Below are 24,876 nucleotides of genomic sequence, written 5' to 3'. Positions count from 1 at the left end.
CATAATTACAGGTTATACTATAACTTCAAAGTATATGTATATAAATGAATAATATCCTTTATGAAGGAGATGAAATCTTTGAAGAATCAAAGCAGTGCCACTACTGACCTTCCTGAAAAGGCCAATGGCAGCATCCATCCTACTGATGCCACATGCCATCTGTGTAAGAACAGGACAACATTACAATGTTAGGATGTGGACAGAAATACGTCCTCCATACCCCATCTTTATTCCTCACATGCCAAGTACCCAGCTAAAGAAGAATGTGGTAAATTATTCAGTTCTGCCCCACTGGGATTGATTGAGAGGGTAGCTTAAGTCTCTACCACCATACCTACCCTCCCATTCCCTCCTGAGAGGCCCAAGAGTGGTCACCAAATCAGGCTGAGGCTTTGATCACCAGGATTTCTCCCACCAGAAACAAAAACTGAGGCTTTCAAATTTTTTCACGCAGGTTCTCCCAGGTGACCAGGAAACAAAAATTACAAACTTGCATAAAAGAGGTTCAACCTTGCTGCAGACATGCCAAGCTCCATTTCTCAATGTCAATCTCCAGAGATACTGATTCTGAGTTTCTGTTTGTAGCTTTATTGCTAGATATGATCATGTTGAAAATTCAAAGAGGGTTGTGTATAATTCTATTCCCTGTTCTGATTTAGTCTATTATGAGTCTGAAAATGAATTTAAGTTTTTAAAACACATCAACAGAAAAGATACTCTGTTCCTTAAACTACTAAAGCTCATGAAAACATCTTGAAAAAATTGACTAACACAGCTTCAAAGACCTGAGTACCATGCTAACAAAAAAAGTAGAACTTGCACAAAGCTGGGTTAAGAACAAGAATGATGCAAGACCATCTGAATTAATATTTGCAACACTAACAAATGAGATTCTCTTTTGAAATCTAAAGGCCTGCAAGAAGGGTGTCCTACATCACCAGCCTCTTGAGGAATTGTGGATAAACACAAAATAATTATATCCCAAGAGATGAAATACAGCTAGTTGTCCCCGAGAGAGCCCCTGTTTTGATGTTAGAGCGAAGAATGGGTGTTACTGGTATTTCTAAGGAAAATCTCCCCAGAAGCATGCCACAATAAAAACTGACATACAGATTAAAAAGACAATTAAATATTAATGAAGCCAAACCCGCTTGCAAATCAAATGCTGACGAAAAAAGACATCTTTCTTCCAGAGAAACTTGGTTTCACTCATCATGTCCTATTACTTTAAAACAACAAATCTGTTGGTGTTATTGCATACTATAAGCATCACATTTTCTATAACATGGACTTGACCTCTGCAAAGCAAGCTGGTTACTAAATAATGTATAACTGTGTTATTTGTGCCATTCCAGGAAAACCTGGAGAATATCTTGGAGGAGAATTTAAACGTAAAATGCCAAATGTTTTTCTCTGATAAGTTTAGCTGGGTTCACTTTGGGTCTCAGACACTACTGAGGGTGTGGTTCTGATTATCTAACCCTGGATAATAGGAGGCTACATGTTTATAGGTAACTGCAATATTTTCTAAGATAAATTTGACATTAATCTTGATATTAAAAGTCTTTTATTATAAACAGAACTTTCCCAACGTACTTATCATAAATCTCAATGCTAATTTACAGATGACCTAGACTTAAGAAGGAGAAAACATGGGTGGTGATCTCAGTACCTTAAGAATATGCCCAATTACAAATGAAAGTCTTTTCTACACAGAAATTTAAATATATTTCTGGATAAAAACAAACAAACACACAAACAAAAACATGATTGGTTTAGAAATCACAGAATTTTACCTCCAGAAGTTTGCTTAGAACATATAGATATTTACTGTACCCAAGACTTTGTTGTTCCCTTTTTTGTTAAATGCAAGTTTTATTGAGATACAGTCCACATACCATACAGTTCACCTGTTTAAAGTCTAACATTCAATATTTTTTGTATAGTCACAGAATTGTGCAACTATCACCACAATTAATTTTAGAATATTTTCATCGTTACCCCAAAAAGCTCGTTAGCAGTCATTCCCCTTTCTCCTCTACAACCCAACCTCCCCACCCTGCATCCTGCCCTAGGGAACAACTGATCTATTTTCTATCTCTGTAGAGCTGCCTCTTCTGGCCATTTCATACAAATGAAATCATACAATCTGTGGCCTTTGTGACAGGATTCTTTTACTTAGCATGATGTTTTCAAGGTTCATCCACGTCATATCAGGTTTCAGTACTCTATTCCTTTTTACTCCTGAATGATAGTATACAGATTTACCACATTTTACTCGTCCATTCATCAGCTGATGGACATTTGCGGTGTTTCCTACCTTTCTTTCTATAGTTCTTTCTTATTTCTCTTTGTAACCATTTTAGTGTCTTCATGGACAAACTCTTCTTCCAGTCTTTTAAATTCTGCCTTGCAGGCTTGTTGCATACCCTCTGCAAGCCTTTGGTGTTTTCTTTCTCCTTGCGATGGCATTTACTCTGCATGCTTCAAGGAAACCTACATGTTGATAAGCCTCAAATCACAACGTATAAAGACTTCCCTTCTGTACTTCAGACCCATAGAGATTCCTACCCACTTATTATCCTTCCCTCCTACTTATTATCTTTTCCAATATCTAATTAATTTAGCCAGATATCGCCCAGGAGATATTCTAGACTCTACCTTCTTTTTTCCTCACTTTTCACATTCAGTGGGTCCACAAGTCATGTATATTTTACCTACTGCTATTTCTTGAATCCATCCCTATTCCATGTCATTAATTCCTTGTGTGTTCATCATTTATCTCTAATTCTACAGCCCTAACCTCTTCAGCTCCAGTTTTTCGGACTCTAACACTTTTTACCTTAATAACTCAGCATCATTGAAAAAAACAAACTGCAAGCTCCTCAGCAAGGTACAAAATCCTCCCTGGTCTCATCTCTGTTTATTCCTCTAACTTAGCCCTCACACGCCTCTTCACAGGTGGCCCCTCATCCGGTCACATCAGACTGCTTGCCCTTTATGCCACTGGACAGTTTATGCCCTCTGCCTGGAATGTCCTTTCCTCTTCTTCTGTTGCCTAATTTCATATTGTTCGGTGAGGGAGAGACTAGTTAGCTGCTTAACAAACCTTCTCTTTCTTCCTGGACCCAGAGCTAGACCACACCTGTCGTGCAGTCAGGCCATGGCCATGTGGCTGAACTTCACTGTTCGCCCATGGGTCCTTTCAGACCTGGATTATAAGAGCCTCCTGTACAATGTTCCTCTCTCTGTTTTTCTCTCCTCTTGTCAAGTGACTGGATGTTGATGTCCGATGACACCTTGAAAGTCCCATTTGAAGACGAGCCTGGGTCCCTGAATGACTACGTGAGCCACAGCTGTTCCAGCCACTCTCCTCCACTGAATCTTTATGTGAGTAAGTTCTCATCTACAAAGCCTCACATTTCAGGGATAAACCAACTCTTCAACAAGCAGATGCTCAAAAAGGCTTTTTCATTTCTATCTCCATGTGCCTCCTTTTGTGCATCACACTACCTGCCAAACTGTAACGTAACTGCAATCTACAAGTTTACCTCCTTCCCCACCTGGCCTGTGCACTCCACCAAGTCAGGGGCTGGGGCTTTGACCCAACACCATCCACAGTACCCGGGGTGTATATATACCTCTTATATTTGATAAGTATCTGCTGAATGAGTTAAAGTTCCCCTCACACATCTTTCCCCATGTCTGTTCTGCAGGAATTTTTAACAAAAAGTGGGGGGGGAAGGGAGAATTTCTGAGTTTCTCCAAATTTGGTAAATGTTATGTTAAACAAAACAAAATGTTTCTCATAGGCCTTCTTAAAACTTCTGTATACTAATAAGCATCATCAAAATGATGTAGTTTGGGGGCTTCCCTTGTGGCGCAGTGGTTGAGAGTCTGCCTGCCGATGCAGGAGACACAGGTTTGTGCCCTGGTCCGGGAAGATCCCACATGCCGCGGAGCAGCTCGGCCCGTGAGCCGTGGCCGCTGAGCCTGCGCATCTGGAGCCTGTGCTCCGCAGCGGGAGAGGCCACAACAGTGAGAGGCCCGCGTACAAAAAAAAAAAAAAAAAGATGTAGTTTGTTCCTCAAATTATTTGATCACAGGCTTTTTTTCTCACGGAACATCTTGAGAGGCGAGCGATCCACAGAGCACATTTTGGAAAACAGCTGACCTTGACTAATAATATAAATACTGCAAAATCTTGCATAGAAACTCTGAAATGTTTTATTTCAGTCCTAGATGCATAAATCACATAGTCAATTTGAATATTCAGGGGCTGAAGAGTTTCTGGAGTATTCACGCCAGAGCCTCTCTTCATTTGGGGTCGCCTAGCTTTCGGAGATGTTTCCGCCGTGAGTACACGTTAAGAACAAGAACTAGGACGCGAGGCTAATTTAAATCCCGCCTCTTTACTTCCTTTGTTTTCTGAGTCTGGCTAAGAATGGGCTGGAAGGACTGTAGCTATTGGCTCAGTCACAGAGAAACAGTTTGGGAGTCAGTATGACGAAGTGGAGACTTATTTTGCTGGCCCTGTACCTCAGTGCTCTCAACTATAACAATCAAAACATGTAAAGAGTTTGGAAGAGGGCTTGGTCAACGAATGTTCTTTACGGTAGTTATTAACAGGAAGAACACTGGTGGGAGTCTCGTTGTGGTGACCTTAGAGAAGTCCACTTACCACTCTGGGCTTCAGAGTGTCTTTCAAAAGCAAAGAGTGGGATTAAATTTGCCACGGACTCCTAGTCTCGCTTTGACTTACTGGGCTTCAGTCCTGTTTAACTTCAGTCTCGTATCTGTCATTCTGCCCTTGAGCAAATCATGTACTCGTGTCTTCCCCTTTTGAAGGTGCTAAGAGGAAGCATTAAGTCTAGATTATTATCACTGGTGTAGACAGAGTCAAGGCTAATCCCCCAAAGAAGAAAACTCAATGTCATTTTAATTTGACCTTGCAATTTCCAGTGACTTTGGGGACTTAAATTCACCTTCCTAATTTGCCAGATACTATAATTTTAATTGCCTGGTGTACACCTATTGATGACAGGGTTAAAACAGGCCTGAAGCAGACCAAATACCGAATCTCTCTCATAGACAATATAGCCTTGGATTCTTAAAAGCAGTGTGCTAGTTTGCCAGGAGCGCACCTATTCAAAGTAAAATGCCCTGGCTATCTAAGTTGAACACATGCTGTTTATTTTACATAGTCTGCTGCTTTATCTCCACACACATGAAATACTCGTTTGATGTAATAGCGTAGCTGAATCCAACACCCCCAGCGTTAGTACATCGTTCTTAAATAAGCCCCGGGAGACTGAGAGTTTCCTTTCTTTTAAAAAATGTTTCGAGTATACTCCTGTAGTTTTGTTATCATTTTTAAACCATCTCTTAGCACTTAGAAAAGCAGTAAGTGCTGTGGCTTTACAGTTTTCAGGATGTTGGATGCTTTCAGCTCAACTGAGGTCACTCCTCAGATTGATTGTTCACTGACAAGAGTAGCTTGGGAAGAAATGTAAATTTCTCTGGCCAGGAGGAAATAGAGATTTGACAAAGCCCAGTGACTTTGCATCAAATTGTCATGCTATTTTAAAAGCCAATAAAAGACAAACACAAACAGGATTTTATGTACAAAGTATACATGCAAAGATGAAGCTGTTCAAACAATCCTTGAGGAGGTTTCTAGCTCTATGTATCTGAACAAAAGCAACATTTTGAGAAATTCACATGTTGACATGTTGTTAATATGTCTCCCAAAAAGATTATGTACATTGAGGATGACTTCAAAGCATTATTCTATCAAAATAAAACAATCAACTAAATACTTGGGCATGTCAAATATATACCAGATATTATGAAAAGTCTTAAAGGATGAAAAAGAAAGAATAAGAAGTGTCCTTGGTCTCAGACTGACCATCTTATGCTCAGGAAGCCAAGACAAACGAGTGCAAAGGTAAATAATAACAACTAAGGAACAGGTTACACATTAAATTAAAAGATATTACAATTCATTAATGATTGTGGGCGTTAAGAGAAACTTCGTGGCAGACGAGGGTGATGCCTGCAAGATACTATAAAGATACTACAGATTTACTCTGTGTTCCTTTTTCTAAGAAGGTTCTTACGGAATTTTATTGTGCAATAAAGAGTACGAACTATGTGTCATTCTAATAAAGACATTCTCTCTAGAACCACTGTACTTAAAACCAAATACAATTTATGAGAACTGAAATATTCGCTCTGTGTATGTATATGTGTGTGTCCACAAAAGTTAAAAAAAAAATTACCAAGCAGCTATTTAAAATCATGGATATGGGATTTTCAGTTGATCCTCTTTTGGGTTCAAATCTTAGAAACCTGAACATGCTCTACTGGAGAAAGTATGGGTTTTGTTATATAAAAGGCTTGACATTAAGAGTAATTTACCTAGCGTGGGCAAGTCATTCCACCTTTCTTATTGTCAGTTCCCTTAGATAAATAAGTATAACAACATTAACTTCTCAGATTAAATGAAATAATGAAAATGTCTATAAGAAGAAAAGGATGGTACAAATGCTTATGATTCTGGGGACTTAAGGAAATGGGAAGGATGGTACTTGTCAAATATGAACTGAGGGGCTTCCCTGGTGGCGCAGTGGTTGAGAATCTGCCTGCTAATGCAGGGGACACGGGTTTGAGCCCTGGTCTGGGAGGATCCCACATGGTGCAGAACAACTAGGCCCGTGAGCCACAACTACTGAGCCTGCGCATCTGGAGCCTGTGCTCCGCAACAAGAGAGGCCGCGGTAGTGAGAGGCCCGCGCACCATGATGAAGAGTGGCCCCCGCTTGTCACAACTAGAGAAAGCCCTCGCACAGAAATGAAGACCCAACACAGCAAAAATAAATAAATTAATTAATAAACTCCTATCTCCAACATCTTTAAAAAAAAAAATGAACTGAGGTAACAAAATAACAATACAAGACAGCTAGATGGAACAGACTTTATTCTTGTGAACTTCAGTAAGTTGTTTTACTTCTCTGAGCTTACTTTTCCTCCTCAGTAAAATGGGAGTATCAATGGTACTTCTCTTCATAATCACCTGATTTAACCACAGTATTAAATGAGATAATGTAGATCACGTACCACAGTATCTGGCCCCTAGTATATGATTAATATGTCACAGCTATTTACTATTATTACTCTTCCAACCATTTCTGTGGTGAGCCATTCTCATGGATTCGGTTATATCTGATGAACTCGATTCAATTGCCAAGAAAATTTGGAACAATTTGCTAATGCTATTTGTTAATTTTATGGAAACTACAGTGCAGCTCAATGAGCTTTTAGAGTTTTATTTATATTGATTCACTTTCTCCCCTGAAATTAAAAAAGTCTTTAGTTCAAAAGAGGTTAACAAATTTCCCTTCTAAAAATACCTTTTTTTTTCTTTTTGGCCCTCAAACTCTTTGCATTGGAAAAACATGCCATTTTGAATCTCTCTATCCAGATCACAGAGCCATAAACATACACATCCGACTCATGACTCACCCATCTGAGAAACCACACATATACGCCCTCTGCTAACTAAATATGCAGGTTTACAGAATGCATATTTAGAAAAAACTAATTTACTTCCTGTGCTCCCTGTAGCCCCATCATGTTTTCATCCAGCTGGTCCAACTTTCAATTCACAAAAGCAAAACCTCCTTAGAACCAAAATAAATACTAATCTTAAATTCAATGTACCCTGACAGCAAATAAGTTTGCTGTGCTTACTTCAGCATGAATAAAATGCCCGCAAGGGGACTCCTACATAAGAGTATATTTACAAGTTCCATTACCCACTGCAGAGATTGATGTAATAAACCTATAATAAAAAGTCTCACGTTATAGATTTCTCTAGTGTTTATCAAACAACCTATATTATCTTGGCTGTGTATTCAATTTAAAATAGGTTTTCAATAAGTGCCTCAAAGCTAGAGGTCACTTTGCTTTCTGACATACAGGAATGTTTACAGACACTTTCTGACCCCAGAATTGGAAAAATATGCTTGTCTGCTCAAGTACTTCATGGCATTAACCTATATATTTATTTTCAGCCTTTAACAGTTTTCCAAGCTGTAACAGTTGGCTGTCCCATTATCTAATTTACTTTCATTGCCAAGGAGGAGTAGATGAACTGTTCCACATCACATCAGAGCACCACTGTAATCTCAAATTATTTTGCCGTGTGTATACTAGATATTTCAGAGAGCTTGTTTATTTGAATTTCCAAGTATCTGACCAGAACTCTCCATGAGCTGTTCTCCTGAAGGATGAGGCACACCACTTACATGAAACTGGCAGTCCTTCTACCCCAGAAAAAGGAAGATAGATGGGAAGGTATGAGTAGAATACTTGAATTCCTATCCACATTTAGGTCTATACATCCACACTGAGTTCCGGTTACTACTATCTATCCACACTGAAAAGATTTTGCTACACTAAGCTATTCTTGCATACAAATCCAAAACATTCATTAGTTAGACCCACCCCTTTGAGACTTATTCAATTTATTGTCCCATTAAAATTGTCAAAATGTATCCATTCACTAATTCATCCAACAAATACTAACTTAGCCTGTATTATATTCCAGGCACTGTACTAGAGTTTGGGATTCAAATGGAGAACAAACAGATATAGCTGCTCTCCTCATGGAATTTACAGCACATGGGAGAAACTGGACATTAATCAGTCATAACGACAAACCCTCAATTACAACAGTAAAACATGCTTTGAAGACAGGACAACACAGGGGATCTGATGATGCTTCTGTGCAACTAAACCTGGGATTAGATCAAACTGCTTTTTGCATGGCAAAAGTACTTTTATTCTCAGCTTACTTTTTTTATCCATTTGAATTTCTCTTCCATTTCTTGGACTTTGAATAGATTTTCCTGTCTTGAGATATGATGGGTATTCTCATCTACTATCACCCAGTGAAATAAGACTATATCTGCCCTTCCTTGTAACTTAAATTATTCTATTGTTATTGCTTTTAAAATTCCATAGGATCCTTGGTCCTACTCTTCAACACCCTTGCCAGATAATTCAGATAATTTTTGCCACAATCCTGACAGCTCCATGATGGAAAAAAGAAAACAGCACCAATAAACGAAACAACACTCTTCTTCTCCATTCCAGAAAGTCCATCCTATTTTTTAGATATATGTCAAATCATGAGAAAGTAAATCCTAAATCTGAGGTAGAATATATCTTCAGTTTTCACCATTCGTCCAAGTTCTAGGGCTACTGCAAACAAGTCAGCCTCCTCTTCTATATGATGGTCCTTCAAATTTTTGAAAGTTAACAACCCAGTAGGATTACCCCAAACCAAGAGTCGAAAGAAACTCGGTAACACTGCAACAATTTGACTATTCATTTCATTATCATCCTCCGGCAAAGAGGTACGAGGCTACTACATGTCCAAGTATTCAAGTTCTATCATTTCAAATTGCTCTGGCCGTGTATAATCCTTTGTTTCAGCTCTTGAGACTCCTTTTCCTTTCTGTGTTACAGACAAGTCAGATATCTCAATACAGAGCTGTATCTTTTCAAGGTGAACTGCCCTGCGTGTCAGAATACTGGGGAGCAGGAAACAGAACCAGAGGGGAGACGACTACACGAATATGAGCTAATGCTGCGGTGTATTAAACCGAAATCAAGATCCTTAATTCAACTTTTATGAGAACAGTAGAGAAACTTTCACTATCAATCTCATTTTGAGAAAGGTGAAGGGCATGCAGAACCAAAGAGACAGCCTGTCATTAAAAATGTTAAAAATAGAAAGCCTGGTGCACACACTGGGTGGTGCAATAGTGCACACACATTCTTTAACAGACAAGATTTCTCTCTGAAGTTACAGCTATGAATCTCCCAAGTCTAACATCCCTTAACTCTCTTCAGAGTTAATGGTTCAAAAGGCAATGTAAGCTTCTCATTAAGATTCTGTATCACACTGGAAGGAGGAAGACTAAAACAAAGATTTTCTAAATTCCGTGAAATATCAGGATTCATATCATTTATGGGTAGACCATGAATTTCATCAAAAACAATTATTTAGGGAAAATTTTTCAAAGCTATCTGCCCTTAAGGGTGAGATGCTAACTTGCTTCACAAAATTCTCTGCTTTCTAGGATGTAGGCTGCATGTAGGATGCTAATGGGTCAAATTCCTCCCTGGCATTAACTGGGGCATAATATCCCACACATTAATATCTACTGGAGTAGATAATAAGGAGAAGCAAAGAAGTTATGACCCAGACCTTCCAAAAAGCACTGCTAGATTCCTATTTATTTTTACAAACCTAAATCCAGGTCTCCCACCTGGACTTACTGGGGTTAGAAAGAAAGGACTGGGGAAGGAGGAGGTGACAAATGAAGCAGCCTCTAAGAAAACCGCCACACTCTTCCCAAACATTCCTTTTCCACCCCAAAGACCGATTCGTCAAATACATAGTGCAAGGAAGGGCTAAATGCTTGTAATGACTAAGGTCTGAGAAAAAATAACACCATTTTTTGTTCATTTTCAGAATTAATACCTCGGGCTGGCCTCATGAAGTCTTTTGGAAGAGGGAGATACAAATCATAAAAAAAAGCATGGGGGGTGGAAAAGGAATAATAATTTAGTCATTCTAAAGCATCTACTTTTTTTAAATTCAAATTTTCAAACTTTATGCAAGTACAAAATAAGTCACAAATTGGGACGTCCCTGGTGGTCCAGTGGTAAAGAATCCGCCTTCCAATGCAGGGGACACAGGTTCGATCCCTGGTCGGGGAACTAAGATCCCACATGCTGCAGGGCAACTAAGCCCACACCACAGTTACTGAGCTAGCGCCTCAACGAGAGAGCCTGGATGCAGCAACTAAGACCCAATGCAAGGAAGGAAGGAAGGAAGGAATGAAGGAAGGAAGAAATGTCACAAATAGAAAGGTCCCTAACAATCCATTTGTATACATTCTATAAAAATTGACATAAATTAATGCAAGATTAGGCTAAAGAAGTATATTCAAGCTATGTTTGAAATGAGACATTAAGCTTCCATAATTCTAAACAGAAGTCATGTGCCCAGTTCCCTATGTAACAGACGTTTTATTCCGTGATAAATTATTGTAAATACAGTATGAGACTAGCTAGAGCCTATTTACACCTGCCAATTAGCTGCCCTTCAGCACTAAAAACAAAAGCGAAATGGCCCCTGGTGTACACCCCTTTCTATTTCCACAAACAGAACCTTTTGCTTTATGTTTTTCATCAACAAATTCAACTCTGGGATTTAAAATATATTGATGGAAAAAGACATTTTCATGACATGACAACAGCTAATAATTGTGAAAATGGTCATCTCCTTCCAACACATGTCCACTTAAAACAATGTAAGTACTGTAAGTGTTTCACGACACTTTCAATTGAGAAGTAATACATGTGCTGTAAAGTCAACACATACACCTCACGTTTTAGGTTATTTTAACATTATGGTTCCAAAAAATGTAACTTTGAAAGTAGCACAATAATTTAAATTATTAAGAATCCTTTTAAGGTCTTACAATCCGTACACTTTTAAGAGGCTTCCAACTTTATGGGGGTTTTCTTAGACAATATTCTCAACAAACAACAAAGTGGTTGGCAAAGGCAACAAAACTGATGGTCAAGATGAATTCTTTTTTTCGGTGGTCTTTCCATATCCCTCTGGAATTCTCGTAGCTCAGCTTTGGGGCAGAAGGAGTAGATAAAGCTCATCCCCTGAATAGAAACTCAGCAATTAATTGCTTACAGGAAGGAAAGCCAGGCCTTGGGGAAATTAGCAAACATACATCTGCTTATCAGGTTAGTTTTAGCTACCAAGGACAATAAAACAAAAGAAAACAAAGCAAAAACAAAATAAGCAACCAAAAAACAATAGCAAAACAAAACATGCTCTGCTTTTCTATAAGTACCTATATTCTTAACCTTTCTGTTTACCTGCTGCTAGCTGTCCCTATGTAGCCACTCATAACTCAGTCAAAACCACATCCTGGATTTGGCACAGATGAACTGGTCCCTTGGTCTTTAAGGAAGAGGAAACTGCAAAGAATTAAAAGTTCATTTATCTAGTGCCCATTATATGCATGTGCATCAATTTACACTAGGAACTTATGGGAAAGAAAGGAAATGAATAGTCAAGAAGACTGTTATTCAACCTTACGGTTACCAGGGAGGAAAGGGAAGAAGGGATAAACTGGGAGATTGGGACGGACACATACGGACTACTATATATAAAATAGATGACTAATAAGGACCTACTGTATAGCACAGGGAACTCCGTTCAATACTCTGTAATGACCTAAATGGAAAAATAATCTAAAAAAGAGTGAATTTATGTATATGTATAACTGATTCACTTTGCTGTACACCTGAAACTAACACAACATTGTAAATCAACTCTACTCCAATACAAATTAAAAAAAAAAAAAAGAAGACTTTGCTTGTTACTCAAACCCTAAAACAGCTGGAAGTTATACAAGGAGTTTGGTATAGACTATGGAGGTTGAAGGCAGAGGTTTCAGAGAGAAAACAGGAGAAAGAAGAATACTTCAGGCTAAATTCAGGCTAAATCACTTGACCTTCAAAAATGCAAGGAGCAAAGTTTAGTGGACTTAAAGGCAGGAAATTTGAATTATATTCTCTGGCTCATCAGTTACTAACTTTTTCATCATAGATAAGTCACTTGTTTCTCTTTCCTGAGCCTCAGGTTCCTCATTTTACAATTCTCTTAAGATATTTCTTATGAACTGAAGATAAAATATGGAAAAGTGCTCAATCAACAGGTTAGCTCGTAGATACCACCAAAGGAGCAATTTTTAAAGAAGTGAATTTAGCAGTTAAAAAGGTAGTTTAAAACATGTGTATTGAGTATTACAGGAATGTGTTGAAATGTCAATATAATTTAATAACTAATACGAATAAAAAATAAGCCCTTTTGTAGAGTGAGTCACAATTTTTTTAAATGAAGAGTGGTATCTTCCTACCCAACTATTTTATTTATTTATTTATTTATTATTTTTTTAGATGTTGGGGGTAGGGGTTTATTAATTTATTTATTTTTGCTGTGTTGCGTCTTCATTTCTGTGTGAGGGCTTTCACTAGTTGTGGCAAGTGGGGGCCACTCTTCATCGCGGTGCGCGGGCCTCTCAGTATCGCGGCCTCTCTTGTTGTGGAGCACAGGCTCCAGACGCGCAGGCTCAGTAGTTGTGGCTCACGGGCCTAGTTGTTCCGCACCATGTGGGATCCTCCCAGACCAGGGCTCGAACCCGTGTCCCCTGCATTAGCAGGCAGATTCTCAACCACTGCACCACCAGGGAAGCCCCCACAATTTTTTAAAAAAGCTTTCACATATATTTTCTTGTGAATTTTAAAACATTTTTTAAACTGTATACAGAACTGATTTATGAGCCACAGAAGAAAATGAGCTTCACTAATTTTTAGTCACCATTCATTTTTCGACCAAAAATGGTGTTTCCCAGCATGAACACTGACTTTTATCGTGACTTGGCTCTGAATACGTTTCTAAAAATAGAAAGGTAGCTGTTGCCAAAAGTGAAATCCGACTTCACAGGAGAAGGATTTACCAGCAGTTTTAAATAATCAGAGGAATAAAACACAAGCCATAAAGAAAATTCAAAAAGAGAAGATCCATAATAAATGTTTTAAACGACAGCAGAAGTGTGATCATAAGTATGTAGTTTGGGAAGCATACTTCTTGGATGGAGAATACATTCACATGTGAGAAATCGAGTCAACCGTGTAAACAATGACTTAACTTACTAAGGCATGGGTTCCACTGGGACCTGTATTACTACTTCCTTCCTTCACATCCTTGGGCAAGTCTTTCTATTCTTTGGGCCCCTGCCCAGGTTTCCTTGCTAAATCCCTTGGGTCTAGAAATAATAGAATACCATCTGGGAAGTCTCCCTCTCACATCCCACTAGTAACCCCAGGCTGGGTTGGATGCTATGCTTCATTGTAGCTGCACTGTAGTCAGTGCTCAGTTTCTGTCCAACACTTACTGTATTTCAGGGGGAGTGTGTGTGTTTAGATTAGCAGATCCAAGAGGGAAATGTGTGGCTTTTTAGAACACACTCCCAGGAACTAGTGTGGACCAAGAATTTTGCCAGCCACTTCAGTAAACAAAGGATGTTGCAGCCACCAAGCCATCATCCACTGCAGCTTCCTGCTCTATGTACCCTGAGGGGATTCAGAGTGAAGAAAAACAGGATACTGGCCCTAGATAGTTAAGGGGCATAACAAAGGAATGATCTCACTGAGCCCAGACTCTTGAGTCTTCCCATACATAGAAAAGCGCTAAATTCATTAACTTGAGATATCTGGTTTTTCTTCAGTTTACAGTAATCTCTTGATGTTCCAGTAGCCCGGTTTTTGTTGTGGTAAGTTTGCCTGTCTACCCTAGCTTCTCCCTTATCTCTTCGGAGCCGTCCCTCACAGCAATCTGAGAGCCTGTCTCCTGGACCTATGTCCTCAGTATATCTGACGAATAAAACACAGTTCTCAACTGTTAGGTTGTGCATTTTTTTCAGTTGACACTAGCATAGGCGGTTATTAAATATGTGTTTTGTGAATGAATGTATTATAAGATGAAGTATTTTTCTCTCTCTTCTGCTCTCAACTTTCTTTAGTCATTTTTTTTTTTTTTTTTTTTTGCTGTACGCGGGCCTCTCACTGCTGTGGCCTCTCCCGTTGTGGAGCACAGGCTCCGGACACGCAGGCTCACCTGCCATGGCTCACGGGCCCAGCCGCTCCGCGGCATGTGGGATCTTCCCGGACCGGGGCACGAACCCGTGTCCCCTGCATCGGCAGGCAGACTCTCAACCACTGCGCCACCAGGGAAGTCCTCTTTGGTCGTTCTGATAACACTATCCAGTCAGAGGAAGAGATGGATTTTATTTCAACCTAACATCCAGGGTATATGCTAAGAGGAGGTCATTCTTGGAAAAGGGTGGCTCCACAGAAATCTGATAGAACTGAATGGCTGACAACCTACATAGGTGGCCCTGGAGAAGAAACTGTATTTTAGAGAGAAGGAGGGAGTGAAGGCATTAAAGAGACCCATGGATCAAAGCTACAAAGGGATCACAGGAAGAACAAAGGAATGAGACAGAGTCCTAAGAACGAATTCTATCCCCCTCTCTAGACCCTCATTGTAAGAGAGGAGGCTCTAAGAGATGGGATAAAAAGGAGGGGAGGGTGGTAGAAGGATGGAGCAGTTAAATAGACTGCAGTGGCCACTTGGACTTGAATCCTTATCCTGCTAGGTTGGAAGACATGACAAAGGAAAAGACTGGAAAGGGTCTAATAATAGGATTCAAAACAAGTTAGTTGTTCTTTAAGATTTCTCCAGCCTATAAAATGCCAAGCCTTTATAGTCTAACCTGTAAAAGACTGCTAATCTTCCAAACTGAAATGATGAAGAAGAAGCTGGTAAAGTTTCCCAAATATCTGCGGGCTATTTCAAAGTACACATAGGATACCGTCATTCAAATAAAATAAATTACGTTAAAATTACATAGAGATGGTGGTTCCAAAGGCAAAGTGGTATTTTACAGGGGGAAAAAAAAAAAAATCTTTAGAGCATTTGCTTTGAATTTGTTATACATACTCTGAATGATGACTGGGAAGGGTTTGTATTTTGAAATGGGTATACAGCAGAACACAGTAATTTGCTTAAATGTCAACTGAAAATTACAGTTTTCTTAAAATCTAGAAAGAAATGCATCTAATTGTAAACTTATTGCTTCAGCAACGAGGTAAGTGTCTTTCTTAAAGTGACCATTAAAGCCATTTAATATTAGTAACTGTCAAGTAACGAAGATTGTAAAACGGAAAATGGAATTAATATCGCTTTTTCAGTAAGCAGAAAGCTGGTACCTGTTTAGCAATTTAGAAGTTACAAAATTCTTTTCCCTCTCCTGGTTTAGTTTATATCTTTTTGTGAGGATATGTGTTCCCTTTTACAGATAAGTAAAAGCAAGTCTTTAGAGGTGAAATGACTTGCTTGAGTTTACATAATTCCTATATTTGTATAATATCAGTAAGTCTATTTGTATAATATGCAGCAAATCTGAAGTGTAAACCCAAGTCTCTGGACCGTATATGTTATCATCTTACTATGGCATGAGTCTGACACACATGCTAATTATCAGAGGGACAAAAATAATAAACATGTGGTGTTGAAAGACTAACTGTACCACAGAAACTGGACAGAGATTTTGAGATAAGGCATACATTACATATGCTTTTAAATACATTCATCCTGGTATAAATCCTGAAGGCAGAGCATCAGGATAACTGCCATACATAGGTCAGGTTCTATCTTGGGGTTATGTGATGAATTATGTTCCCCCCAAATTCATAAGATTGAAGCTATAACCCCCATAACCTCAGACTGTGACAGACTAGGTGACAGGGCCTTTGAAGAGGTGATTAAATTAAAATGAAGCCCTTAGAGTAAACCTTAATCCGACTGACTGATGTCCTTAAAAGGAGAGAAAATTTGGAAACACACAGAGGAAAGACCTTTAAACATACAGTGAGAAGGCAGCTCTTTGCAAGCCAAGGAGAGAAGCTTCAGGAGAAACCAAACCTGCTTACATCTTGATCTTGAACTTTCAGCCTCCAAAACTGCGAGACAATACATTTCTGTTGTTTAAATCACCCAGTATATAGTATTTTGGTATGGCAGCCCCAGTAAACTAATACACAAGATAACAGAAAATGATAAGTAAACTCTGATATGTGTGCATATTCTTTCAAGAGGGTAACAATGATAGCAATGGTTAACTCTTACTGAGTTCTTACTATGTGCTAGAAAATATTCCAAGGGTTAACATGTACTAACCCCTATAATTCTGACCACGATTTAATGAGGTAAGTACTCTTTATTTTTCCTAATTGACAAATGAAGAAACTGAAGCATAGACAGACTAAGTAACTTACACAAAATGCTTAGCCAATATTTGAACCCAGCATCTAGCTGGATTTATAAAAATGATCATTAATAAATGTTCACGGAGTTTCATAAAAATATTATTGAGTCCCAGAAATTGAGACTTCATTTTAATACCATTCATGTATCTTTAGTACAGACCAGATACAACTGTTTACAAAGCATCTTCTATTGCCAGCTCCATCACAGCAGATACCTTCACATGCTATGCCATATGAAATCACAGTAATTCTAGAAGGTATTGATACATTACATCTTATACTTTATTTTTACAGATAAGGAAACTGACTCTCAGATAAAGTCAGATGCCCAATATCAAAGTCAGCAAAAGTAGAAAACAAATATTAGGCCCTGGTTGGTTTGAATCCCAGTGTCATACATTTTCTACTGCAGTGATACACCACAGTAGTTGAAATGATACAATTGAAGAATTAGTATAAATCATTTTTGGAAGAGATGTCATTTTTGCATGTATATGTCTCTGTGTTTAAACATACTCTGAAAGGTGAAAAGATGTTAGAGGATGAAAATCTGGGACCTGACTTTTCCTTGTTTTGAATAATGTGTAGTAAGGCAGGAACTAGCTTTATACTATCCACTTCCCTGTTCACCATGAACAACAGGCAAACCTCAACTTTGTGATTTTTTGGCTAAGGACATTTTAAACTAAACTCTTTCACATACTCCCAGTAGACAATGAAAAGAATGCTGGGGCCCAATTTTTAAATGGAACATCTTGAACAAGTCACAGCAAAGGAAAATTTGAGTCCTTGATAATTTAAGTCCTTGATAATTTAAGTGTTTTACTACTAATGTGAATTCAACCCTGGCAAATTAAAACAGGAAGAATTAATTGGATATGCAAATGAGATTATTCAGTATATAAATCTAATTACATACCAATTTGCTTTAACAGCATGAAAAAAGAATAAATTGTTCTATGTAAATTGATTGTCTTAAATAACCACCTGTAGCCCAACAAAAATTGTCTTGGAAAAGCTATACTGTAAGTGCAGACATCTAAGTAACATAATGTTCTTCACAGATTTTGTCACAAGAACCTCTTTACAATGAAGCCTGCTTAAACTCCTGATGTACAATAAGGTATTATCAGGTTTCTAGAACGTAAGGAAATGATGTCACAAGTGGGCTTTTTAACCCCCAGAGCACATTAGATTGATAAGACACGTTGATTTTTGAAACACTTATTGCTTTCACACAGACTAGACTTGAAATCTGAGCAATTTACACATCAAAAACTAAGAAACAAAAATGGGTGAAGTGTGCCAGTTTTTGTTAATTTAGCAGTGGCTCTCAAATCTATTTAATCAAATGCTTCCAATACGATAGAGCAACCCCCCTCTACCACCCATCTTTAAAATTATTTTGTCACTCAGTTTAGGCAAATGAGTTTTGAATACTTAACTGGGAAAGGAGGCATTAATTCATGAGGCCTGTATCTTGGGAATAAGCAGAGTAATACTAGACATTTGCAAAATACCAGATGAGGGGTTAGCTGCTTTTCTCCCCATTGGGAAGCGCCACTGTGTCCACCGCCTTATGCAGCCCTGACGTACAGCCCAAACAGAAATATCAGGCCAGTTTTCTCAGGGGTTAGCCACACTAAGACTGGGTCCATTTTCAATGACTCAGATCAAAGATCAAAGGTCCTAGTTTCTGTGACTCTCCTACAGACAGATCACAGAGGCCATGGTGAGTTAAATTCATGGATTCATCCTGGGGAATCCGATTTCACCTTAGTCTTGTCTTCTCAGGTTTAGACACAGGTATTTTGCAGAACAGTGGACAAATAAAGCATGTATTGGAATTGAGTGGTAGATAGATAGGTAAATAGATAGAGGAATGGAAGGACGGATGGATAAGGGACAGATGGACAGACAGAATGAGCATAGCAAGACCAGTGTAATTTCCCTTTGCCATCAGCATTCATCCTTGGCTCTAAGAATCAAGAGAGGTTCTAAAAAGAGCTCATAAGATAGTAAACATATTAGAAACCAAAATCTCGGTAGCTGGTGTAAAGAAGGCTGCGGAGCAATTTGTCCAAAGGAGACTTTTCTTCTACTGCAGTGTGAGTACAAGTGTTGCTGAACCCCTCTTCAATTTCCAAAATAAAAATCAGCAATGACAGCTGGTACTGTTGTTGAGAGTCTCTCTGCCCAAGTTCTTTTCTTTGGGGAGATAATTAGAAATTACCCTTAGGGGCTTCCTTACCTACTCTTCCCTCCCTGGCAAGTAGGAACACCAAGTGGGGAGCCGGGCACAGGAACAGATGTCCTGGCTCCGTGTTCCTGCTCCCTGGCTATAGTAAATGGAATCATAAAGAGGGATCTAGGGACTTCTCTGGTGGCACAGTGGTTAAGAATCCGCCTGTCAATGCAGGGGACATGGGTTTGATCCCTGGTCCAGGAAGATCCCACATGCCGCAGAGCAACTAAGCCGTGCATCACCACTACTGAGCCTGCACTCTAGAGCCTGCAAGCCACAACTACTGAGCCCGTGTGCCACAGCTACTGAAGCCCGCATGCCTAGAGCCCGTGCTCTGCAACAAGAGAAACCACCGCAATGAGAAGCCTGTGCACCCCAATGAAGAGTAGCCCCCGCTCTCCACAGCTAGAGAAAGCCTGCATGCAGCAATAAAGACCCAACACAGCCAAGAATGAATGAATAAAGAAATAAATAATCTATTTTAAAAAAAAAAGAGGGATCTAAGTTAATGATAGTGTCGAGGGATGAACCTGAAATCAGGGTCAGGCTGACTGTGCCCTTAAGCTGAGAGGAATGGAAGACACAACGGAGTGATCAGGTACCAGGGGAAGATGGGTTCAAATCTGATAAGAACAAATGAATTCGAACAAAAAGAAGGAAGTAGCTCCCAGAGAAGTTCCCTAAGCTAGCATGTAGAAGTGCGGCAGATTTTATAAGATGTCTATGACCTCAGACGAGGGGAGTCAGGGGTACTTTGAAAGAGACTCAAAAGCAGTGGCCCGGTCTCACTCTACTCTTACTAACATAGCTCCAAACATATAAACCAAAACGGTGACAATTAAATCACCTCCTTTATTTCCTTCCTTTCTCTTATCACTATCTTAGGCCACTTATATTAACTTCTTTATTATCTGTCTTCTCCAGGTGGAAGGCGAGCAGGTATTCCTGGCCTGTGTTTTTACTCCCACATTCTCAGGATCTAACCCAGAGTTTGCATTGTAGCAGTTCTACAAATGCTCAGTGCGCAGAAGACAGGCACGCATGCAAGTGGCTGGATGAGAGAACACAGTTTGATAAGATTCCAGTAGCCAAGCACTATGAGGTCACTTGAGGGTAAGAGATTAATACACGGGGATAAAAAGGGCTCCATGGTGATGATACAGCTCAGCTTCCTTTGTTTAAGCACTTCCTATGTGACAGGTATTGTGCACAGTACTTTAAAAGGATTATTTCAACATAATCATATCTGCCCTAGGAGGTATGTACTAATACCATCAACCTTTTCCAGAAGCAGACACAGGTTTAGAGCAGTTAGGTCACTTGCCCCAAATCATACAGCCCATCTGCTGGTGGATTTTGAATTGGTATCCAAGGAATCAGAATGTATTATGCCTCTTGGGTCTTGAAGTACAGGCAGGGTTTTAAAAAAATAGAGATGACTGAGGAAGGAATATCAAGGACAAAGACAGAAGGACAAAAGTAGGTAAAGTTTTTAATCTTCTAACTGCAGAAATAAACATATGTGCACTCACGGAACAGGAGGAAAGAAGGTGGGGGGAGGATTAGCGAGAGACAGAAAGGCTGAAGATATTAGATTTGGCCATAATATAAACATACACAGAAGATGCATATACATACCTGCTTCTAAGTACGCATACCTGTATACCGGAAGGTATTGGTACTGAAGAGAACCAACACACTCTATATAATTTATGTGGCTTACATGAGGAAAGAGAGTATCTTCTTTCCCCACATTTTCACCAAACATTTTGGGATCCACCAATGTTAAGGTGTGAAAAAGCATGATATAATTAAATATATTATTCAACATAATACAAATATGGCTTGCAATCTGACTGGATTTTAAAGTTCCATCTGTCAATACGGGCTATAACATAATCCTAGCTTCTAAGCAATATTCCTTGCTGGCATCAAATAAACTCCAGCAAACCAGCAAAGAACAAAATTTTAAAAATTCACCCCCAGGATACCAAAGTGTAATTCATCGTGTTACAAACTTTGCCATAATCTCGGGGGCTATTTAGAGTAATGAGAACTGTAGACAAGCACCATCCTGAGGACGAAGTAGAAAAATATCAATAGAAAAGAAAATATGGACCAGTCTTAATAGTAAGTCTGTAAACTGTGGGGGGGAGGGGGACTAAAGTTGATGAATTTAACATTCTCCATGACAGAATTTATCTGCATTTATTTATTTGGCGTATGGCAAGATGGTTTTAATCAGATATTTCCTGCAGTCATGAGGATTAAAATAACCTAGATATTTTAATGCCAAGACTGATTTCTGGAAAATCTAAGTGTTTCTTCTTTTCATGTCTCTGTGAAATATGTCAATAATGTGTACTCCCTGGGAAACACCAAGAGAATATACACAAATCATTTCAAATGCATTTACAGACAAATTCAATAGGATTTTTAACACTTGCATGCCACAGTGGAACTACCTATCATAATTAACGTAATAATTTGGGAACAATCAAGCATATGACAACATTTAATTTCATCCATCATTAAAATGTGATGGAGAGGACCTTCAAGATGGCAGAGGAGTAAGACGTGGAGATCACCTTCCTCCCCACAAATATATCAAAAATACATCTACAAGTGGAACAACTCCTACAGAACACCTACTGAATGCTGGCAGAAAACCTCAGACCTCCCAAAAAGCAAGAAAATCCACACGGACCTGGGAGGGCAAAAGAAAAAAGGAAAAACAGAGACAAAAGAATAGGGACGGGACCTGCACCAGTGGGAGGGAGCCATGAAGGAGGAAAGGTTTCCACACACTAGAAGCCCCTTCACTGGGAGAGATGAGGGGTAGTGGGGGGAAGCTTCAGAGACACGGAGGAGAGCGCAGCAACTGGGGTACAGAGGGCAAAGTGGACAGATTCCCACAGAGAGGATCGGTGCTGACCAGCACTTACCAGCCGGAGAGGCTTGTCTGCTCACCCACCGGGACAGGTTGGGGCTGGCAGCTGAGGCTCAAGCCTCAGAGTTTAGATCCCAGGGAGAGGACTGGGGTTGGCTGTGTGAACACAGCCTGAAGGGGGCTAGCGCGCCACAGCTAGCCAGGAGGGAGTCCGGGAAAAAGTTTGGAACTGCTTAAGAGTCAAGAGACCATTGTTTCGGGGTGCATGAGGAGAGGGATTCAGAACATTGCCTTGACAAGTTCCAGAGATGGGCGTGAGCTGCAGCTATCAGTGCGGACACCAGAAACAGGCATGAAACGCTAAGGCTGCTGCTGTAGCGACCAAGAAGTCTGTGTGCAAGCACAGGTCACTATCCACACTTCCCCTCTCAGGTGCCTGTGCAGCCCACCACTGCCAGGGTCCCGTGATGCAGGGGCAACTTTCCCGGGACAACACATGGCGTGCTCAGGCTGGTGCAATGTCATGCTGGCCTCTGCCGCAGCAGGTTCACCCCACATTCCATACCTCTCCCTGTTCCCGGGCTGAGTGAGCCAGAGCCACCAAATCAGCCGCTCCTTTAACCCTGTCCTGTCTGAGTGAAGAATAGACGCCCTCAGGCGACCTACACGCAGAGGTGGGGCCAAACCCAAAGCTGAACCCCAGGAGCTGTGTAAACAAAGAAGAGAAAGAGAAATCTCTCCATGCATCCTCAGGGGCAGTGGATTAAATCTCCACAATCAACATGAGGTACACTGAGTCTGTGGAATACCTGAATAGACAATGAAGCATCCCAAAATTGAGGTGGTGCACTTTGGGAGCAACTGTAGACTTGGGGTTTGCTTTCTGTGTCTAATTTGTTTCTAGTTTTATGTTTATCTTAGTTTAGTATGTAGAGCTTATTATCTTTGTTAGATTTGTTTATTGATTTGGTTGCTCTCTTCCTGTTTTTTTTATATATTTTTTTTCTTCTTCTCTTTTTGTGAGTGTGTATATGTATGCTTCTTTGTGTGACTGTGTTTGTAGAGGTTTGCTTTTACCAGTTGTCCTAGGGTTCTATCTGTCTGTCTCTTTTAGTGTATATATATATATATATATATATATATATATATATATATATATATTTTTTTTTTTTTTTTTGCGGTACACGGGCCTCTCACTGTTGTGGCCTCTCCCGCTGCAGAGCACAGGCTCCGGACACGCAGGCTCAGCGGCCATGGCTCACGGGCCCAGCTGCTCCGCGGCATGTGAGATCTTCCTGGACCGGGGCATGAACCCATGTCCCCTGCATCGGCAGGCGGACTCTCAACCACTGAGCCACCAGGGAAGCCCCGACATAACACTATACATAGAGAATCCTAAAGATGCTACCAGAAAAGTATTAGAGCTAATCAACGAATTTAGTAAAGTAGCAGGATACAAAATTAATGCACAGAAATATCTTGCATTCCTATACACTAATGATGAAAAATGTGGAAGAGAAATTAAGGAAACACTCCCATTTACCACTGCAACAAAAAGAAAAAAATACCTAGGAATAAACCTTCCCAAGGAGACAAAAGACCTGTATGCAGAAAACTATAAGACACTGATGAAAGAAATTAAAGATGATACAAAGAGATGGAGAGAAATACCATGTTCTTGGATTGGAAGAATCAACATTATGAAAACGACTCTACTACCCAAAGCAGTCTACAGATTCAATACAATCCCTATCAAACTACCAATGGCATTTTTCACAGAACTAGAGCAAAAAATTTCACAATTTGTATGGAAACACAAACGACACCGAAGAGCCAAAGCAATTTTGAGAAAGAAAAATGAACCTGGAAGAATCAGACTCCATGACTTCAGACTATACTACAAAGCTACAGTAATCAAGACAGTATGGCAGTGGCACAAGAACAGAAATATAGATCAATGGAACAGGATAGAAAGCCCAGAGATAAACCCACGCACATATGGTCACCTTATTTTTCATAAAGGAGTCAAGAATATACAATGGAGAAAAGACAGCCTCTTTAATAAGTGGTGCTGGGAAAACTGGACAGCTACATGTAAAAGAACGGAATTAGAACATTCCCTAACACTATACAGAAAAATAAACTCAAAATGGATTAGAGACCTAAATATAAGGCCAGACACTATCAAACTCTTAGAGGAAAACATAGGCAGAACACTCTATGACATAAATCACAGCAAGATTCTTTTTGACCCACCTCCTAGAGGAAGGGACATAAAAACAAAAATAAACAAATGGGACCTAATGAAACTTAAAAGCTTTTGCACAGAAAAGGAAATCATAAACAAGACAAAAAGACAACCCTCAGAATGGGAGAAAATATTTGCAAATGAAGCAACTGACAAAGGATTAATCTCCAAAATATACAAGTAGCTCATGCAGATCAATATCAAAAAAACAAACAACCCAATCCAAAAATGGGCAGAAAACCTAAACAGACATTTCTCCTAAGAAGAAAAACAGATGGCCAAGAAGCACATGAAAAGCTGCTCAACATCAATTAGTAGAGAAATGCAAATCAAAACTACAATGAGGTATCACCTCACACCAGTTAGAATGGCCATCATCAAGAAATCTACAAACAATAAATGCTGGAGAGGGTGTGGATAAAAGGGAACCCTCTTGCACTGCTGTTGGGAATGTAAATTGATACAACCACTATGGAGAACATTATGGAGTTTCCTTAAA

The 24,876-nt window shown here is 39.6% G+C and overlaps 1 protein-coding gene across 13 annotated transcripts in view; it reads right to left on the bottom strand.

Annotated features, from left to right (window-relative positions):
* The window catches only part of CNTN4 (contactin 4), a 977,605-nt gene that overhangs the window by 412,716 nt on the left and 540,013 nt on the right, over window positions 1-24,876 (bottom strand). The window contains exon 1 of one of the 13 annotated variants that reach the window (XM_067755249.1): window positions 22,185-22,296. The exons of the other annotated variants lie outside the window; for them this stretch is intronic. The gene's annotated coding sequence lies outside the window, so the exon portion shown is untranslated. Of the gene's footprint in view, window positions 1-22,184; window positions 22,297-24,876 lie in introns of those variants that run through there. 13 annotated transcript variants of the gene reach the window in all.

This window comes from Pseudorca crassidens, chromosome 10 (assembly GCF_039906515.1).
Source record: "Pseudorca crassidens isolate mPseCra1 chromosome 10, mPseCra1.hap1, whole genome shotgun sequence".
Classification (NCBI taxonomy): Eukaryota; Metazoa; Chordata; class Mammalia; order Artiodactyla; family Delphinidae; genus Pseudorca; species Pseudorca crassidens.
Note: the sequence above shows the minus strand (reverse complement) of the source record. Positions and strands in the feature narration are given on the sequence as shown.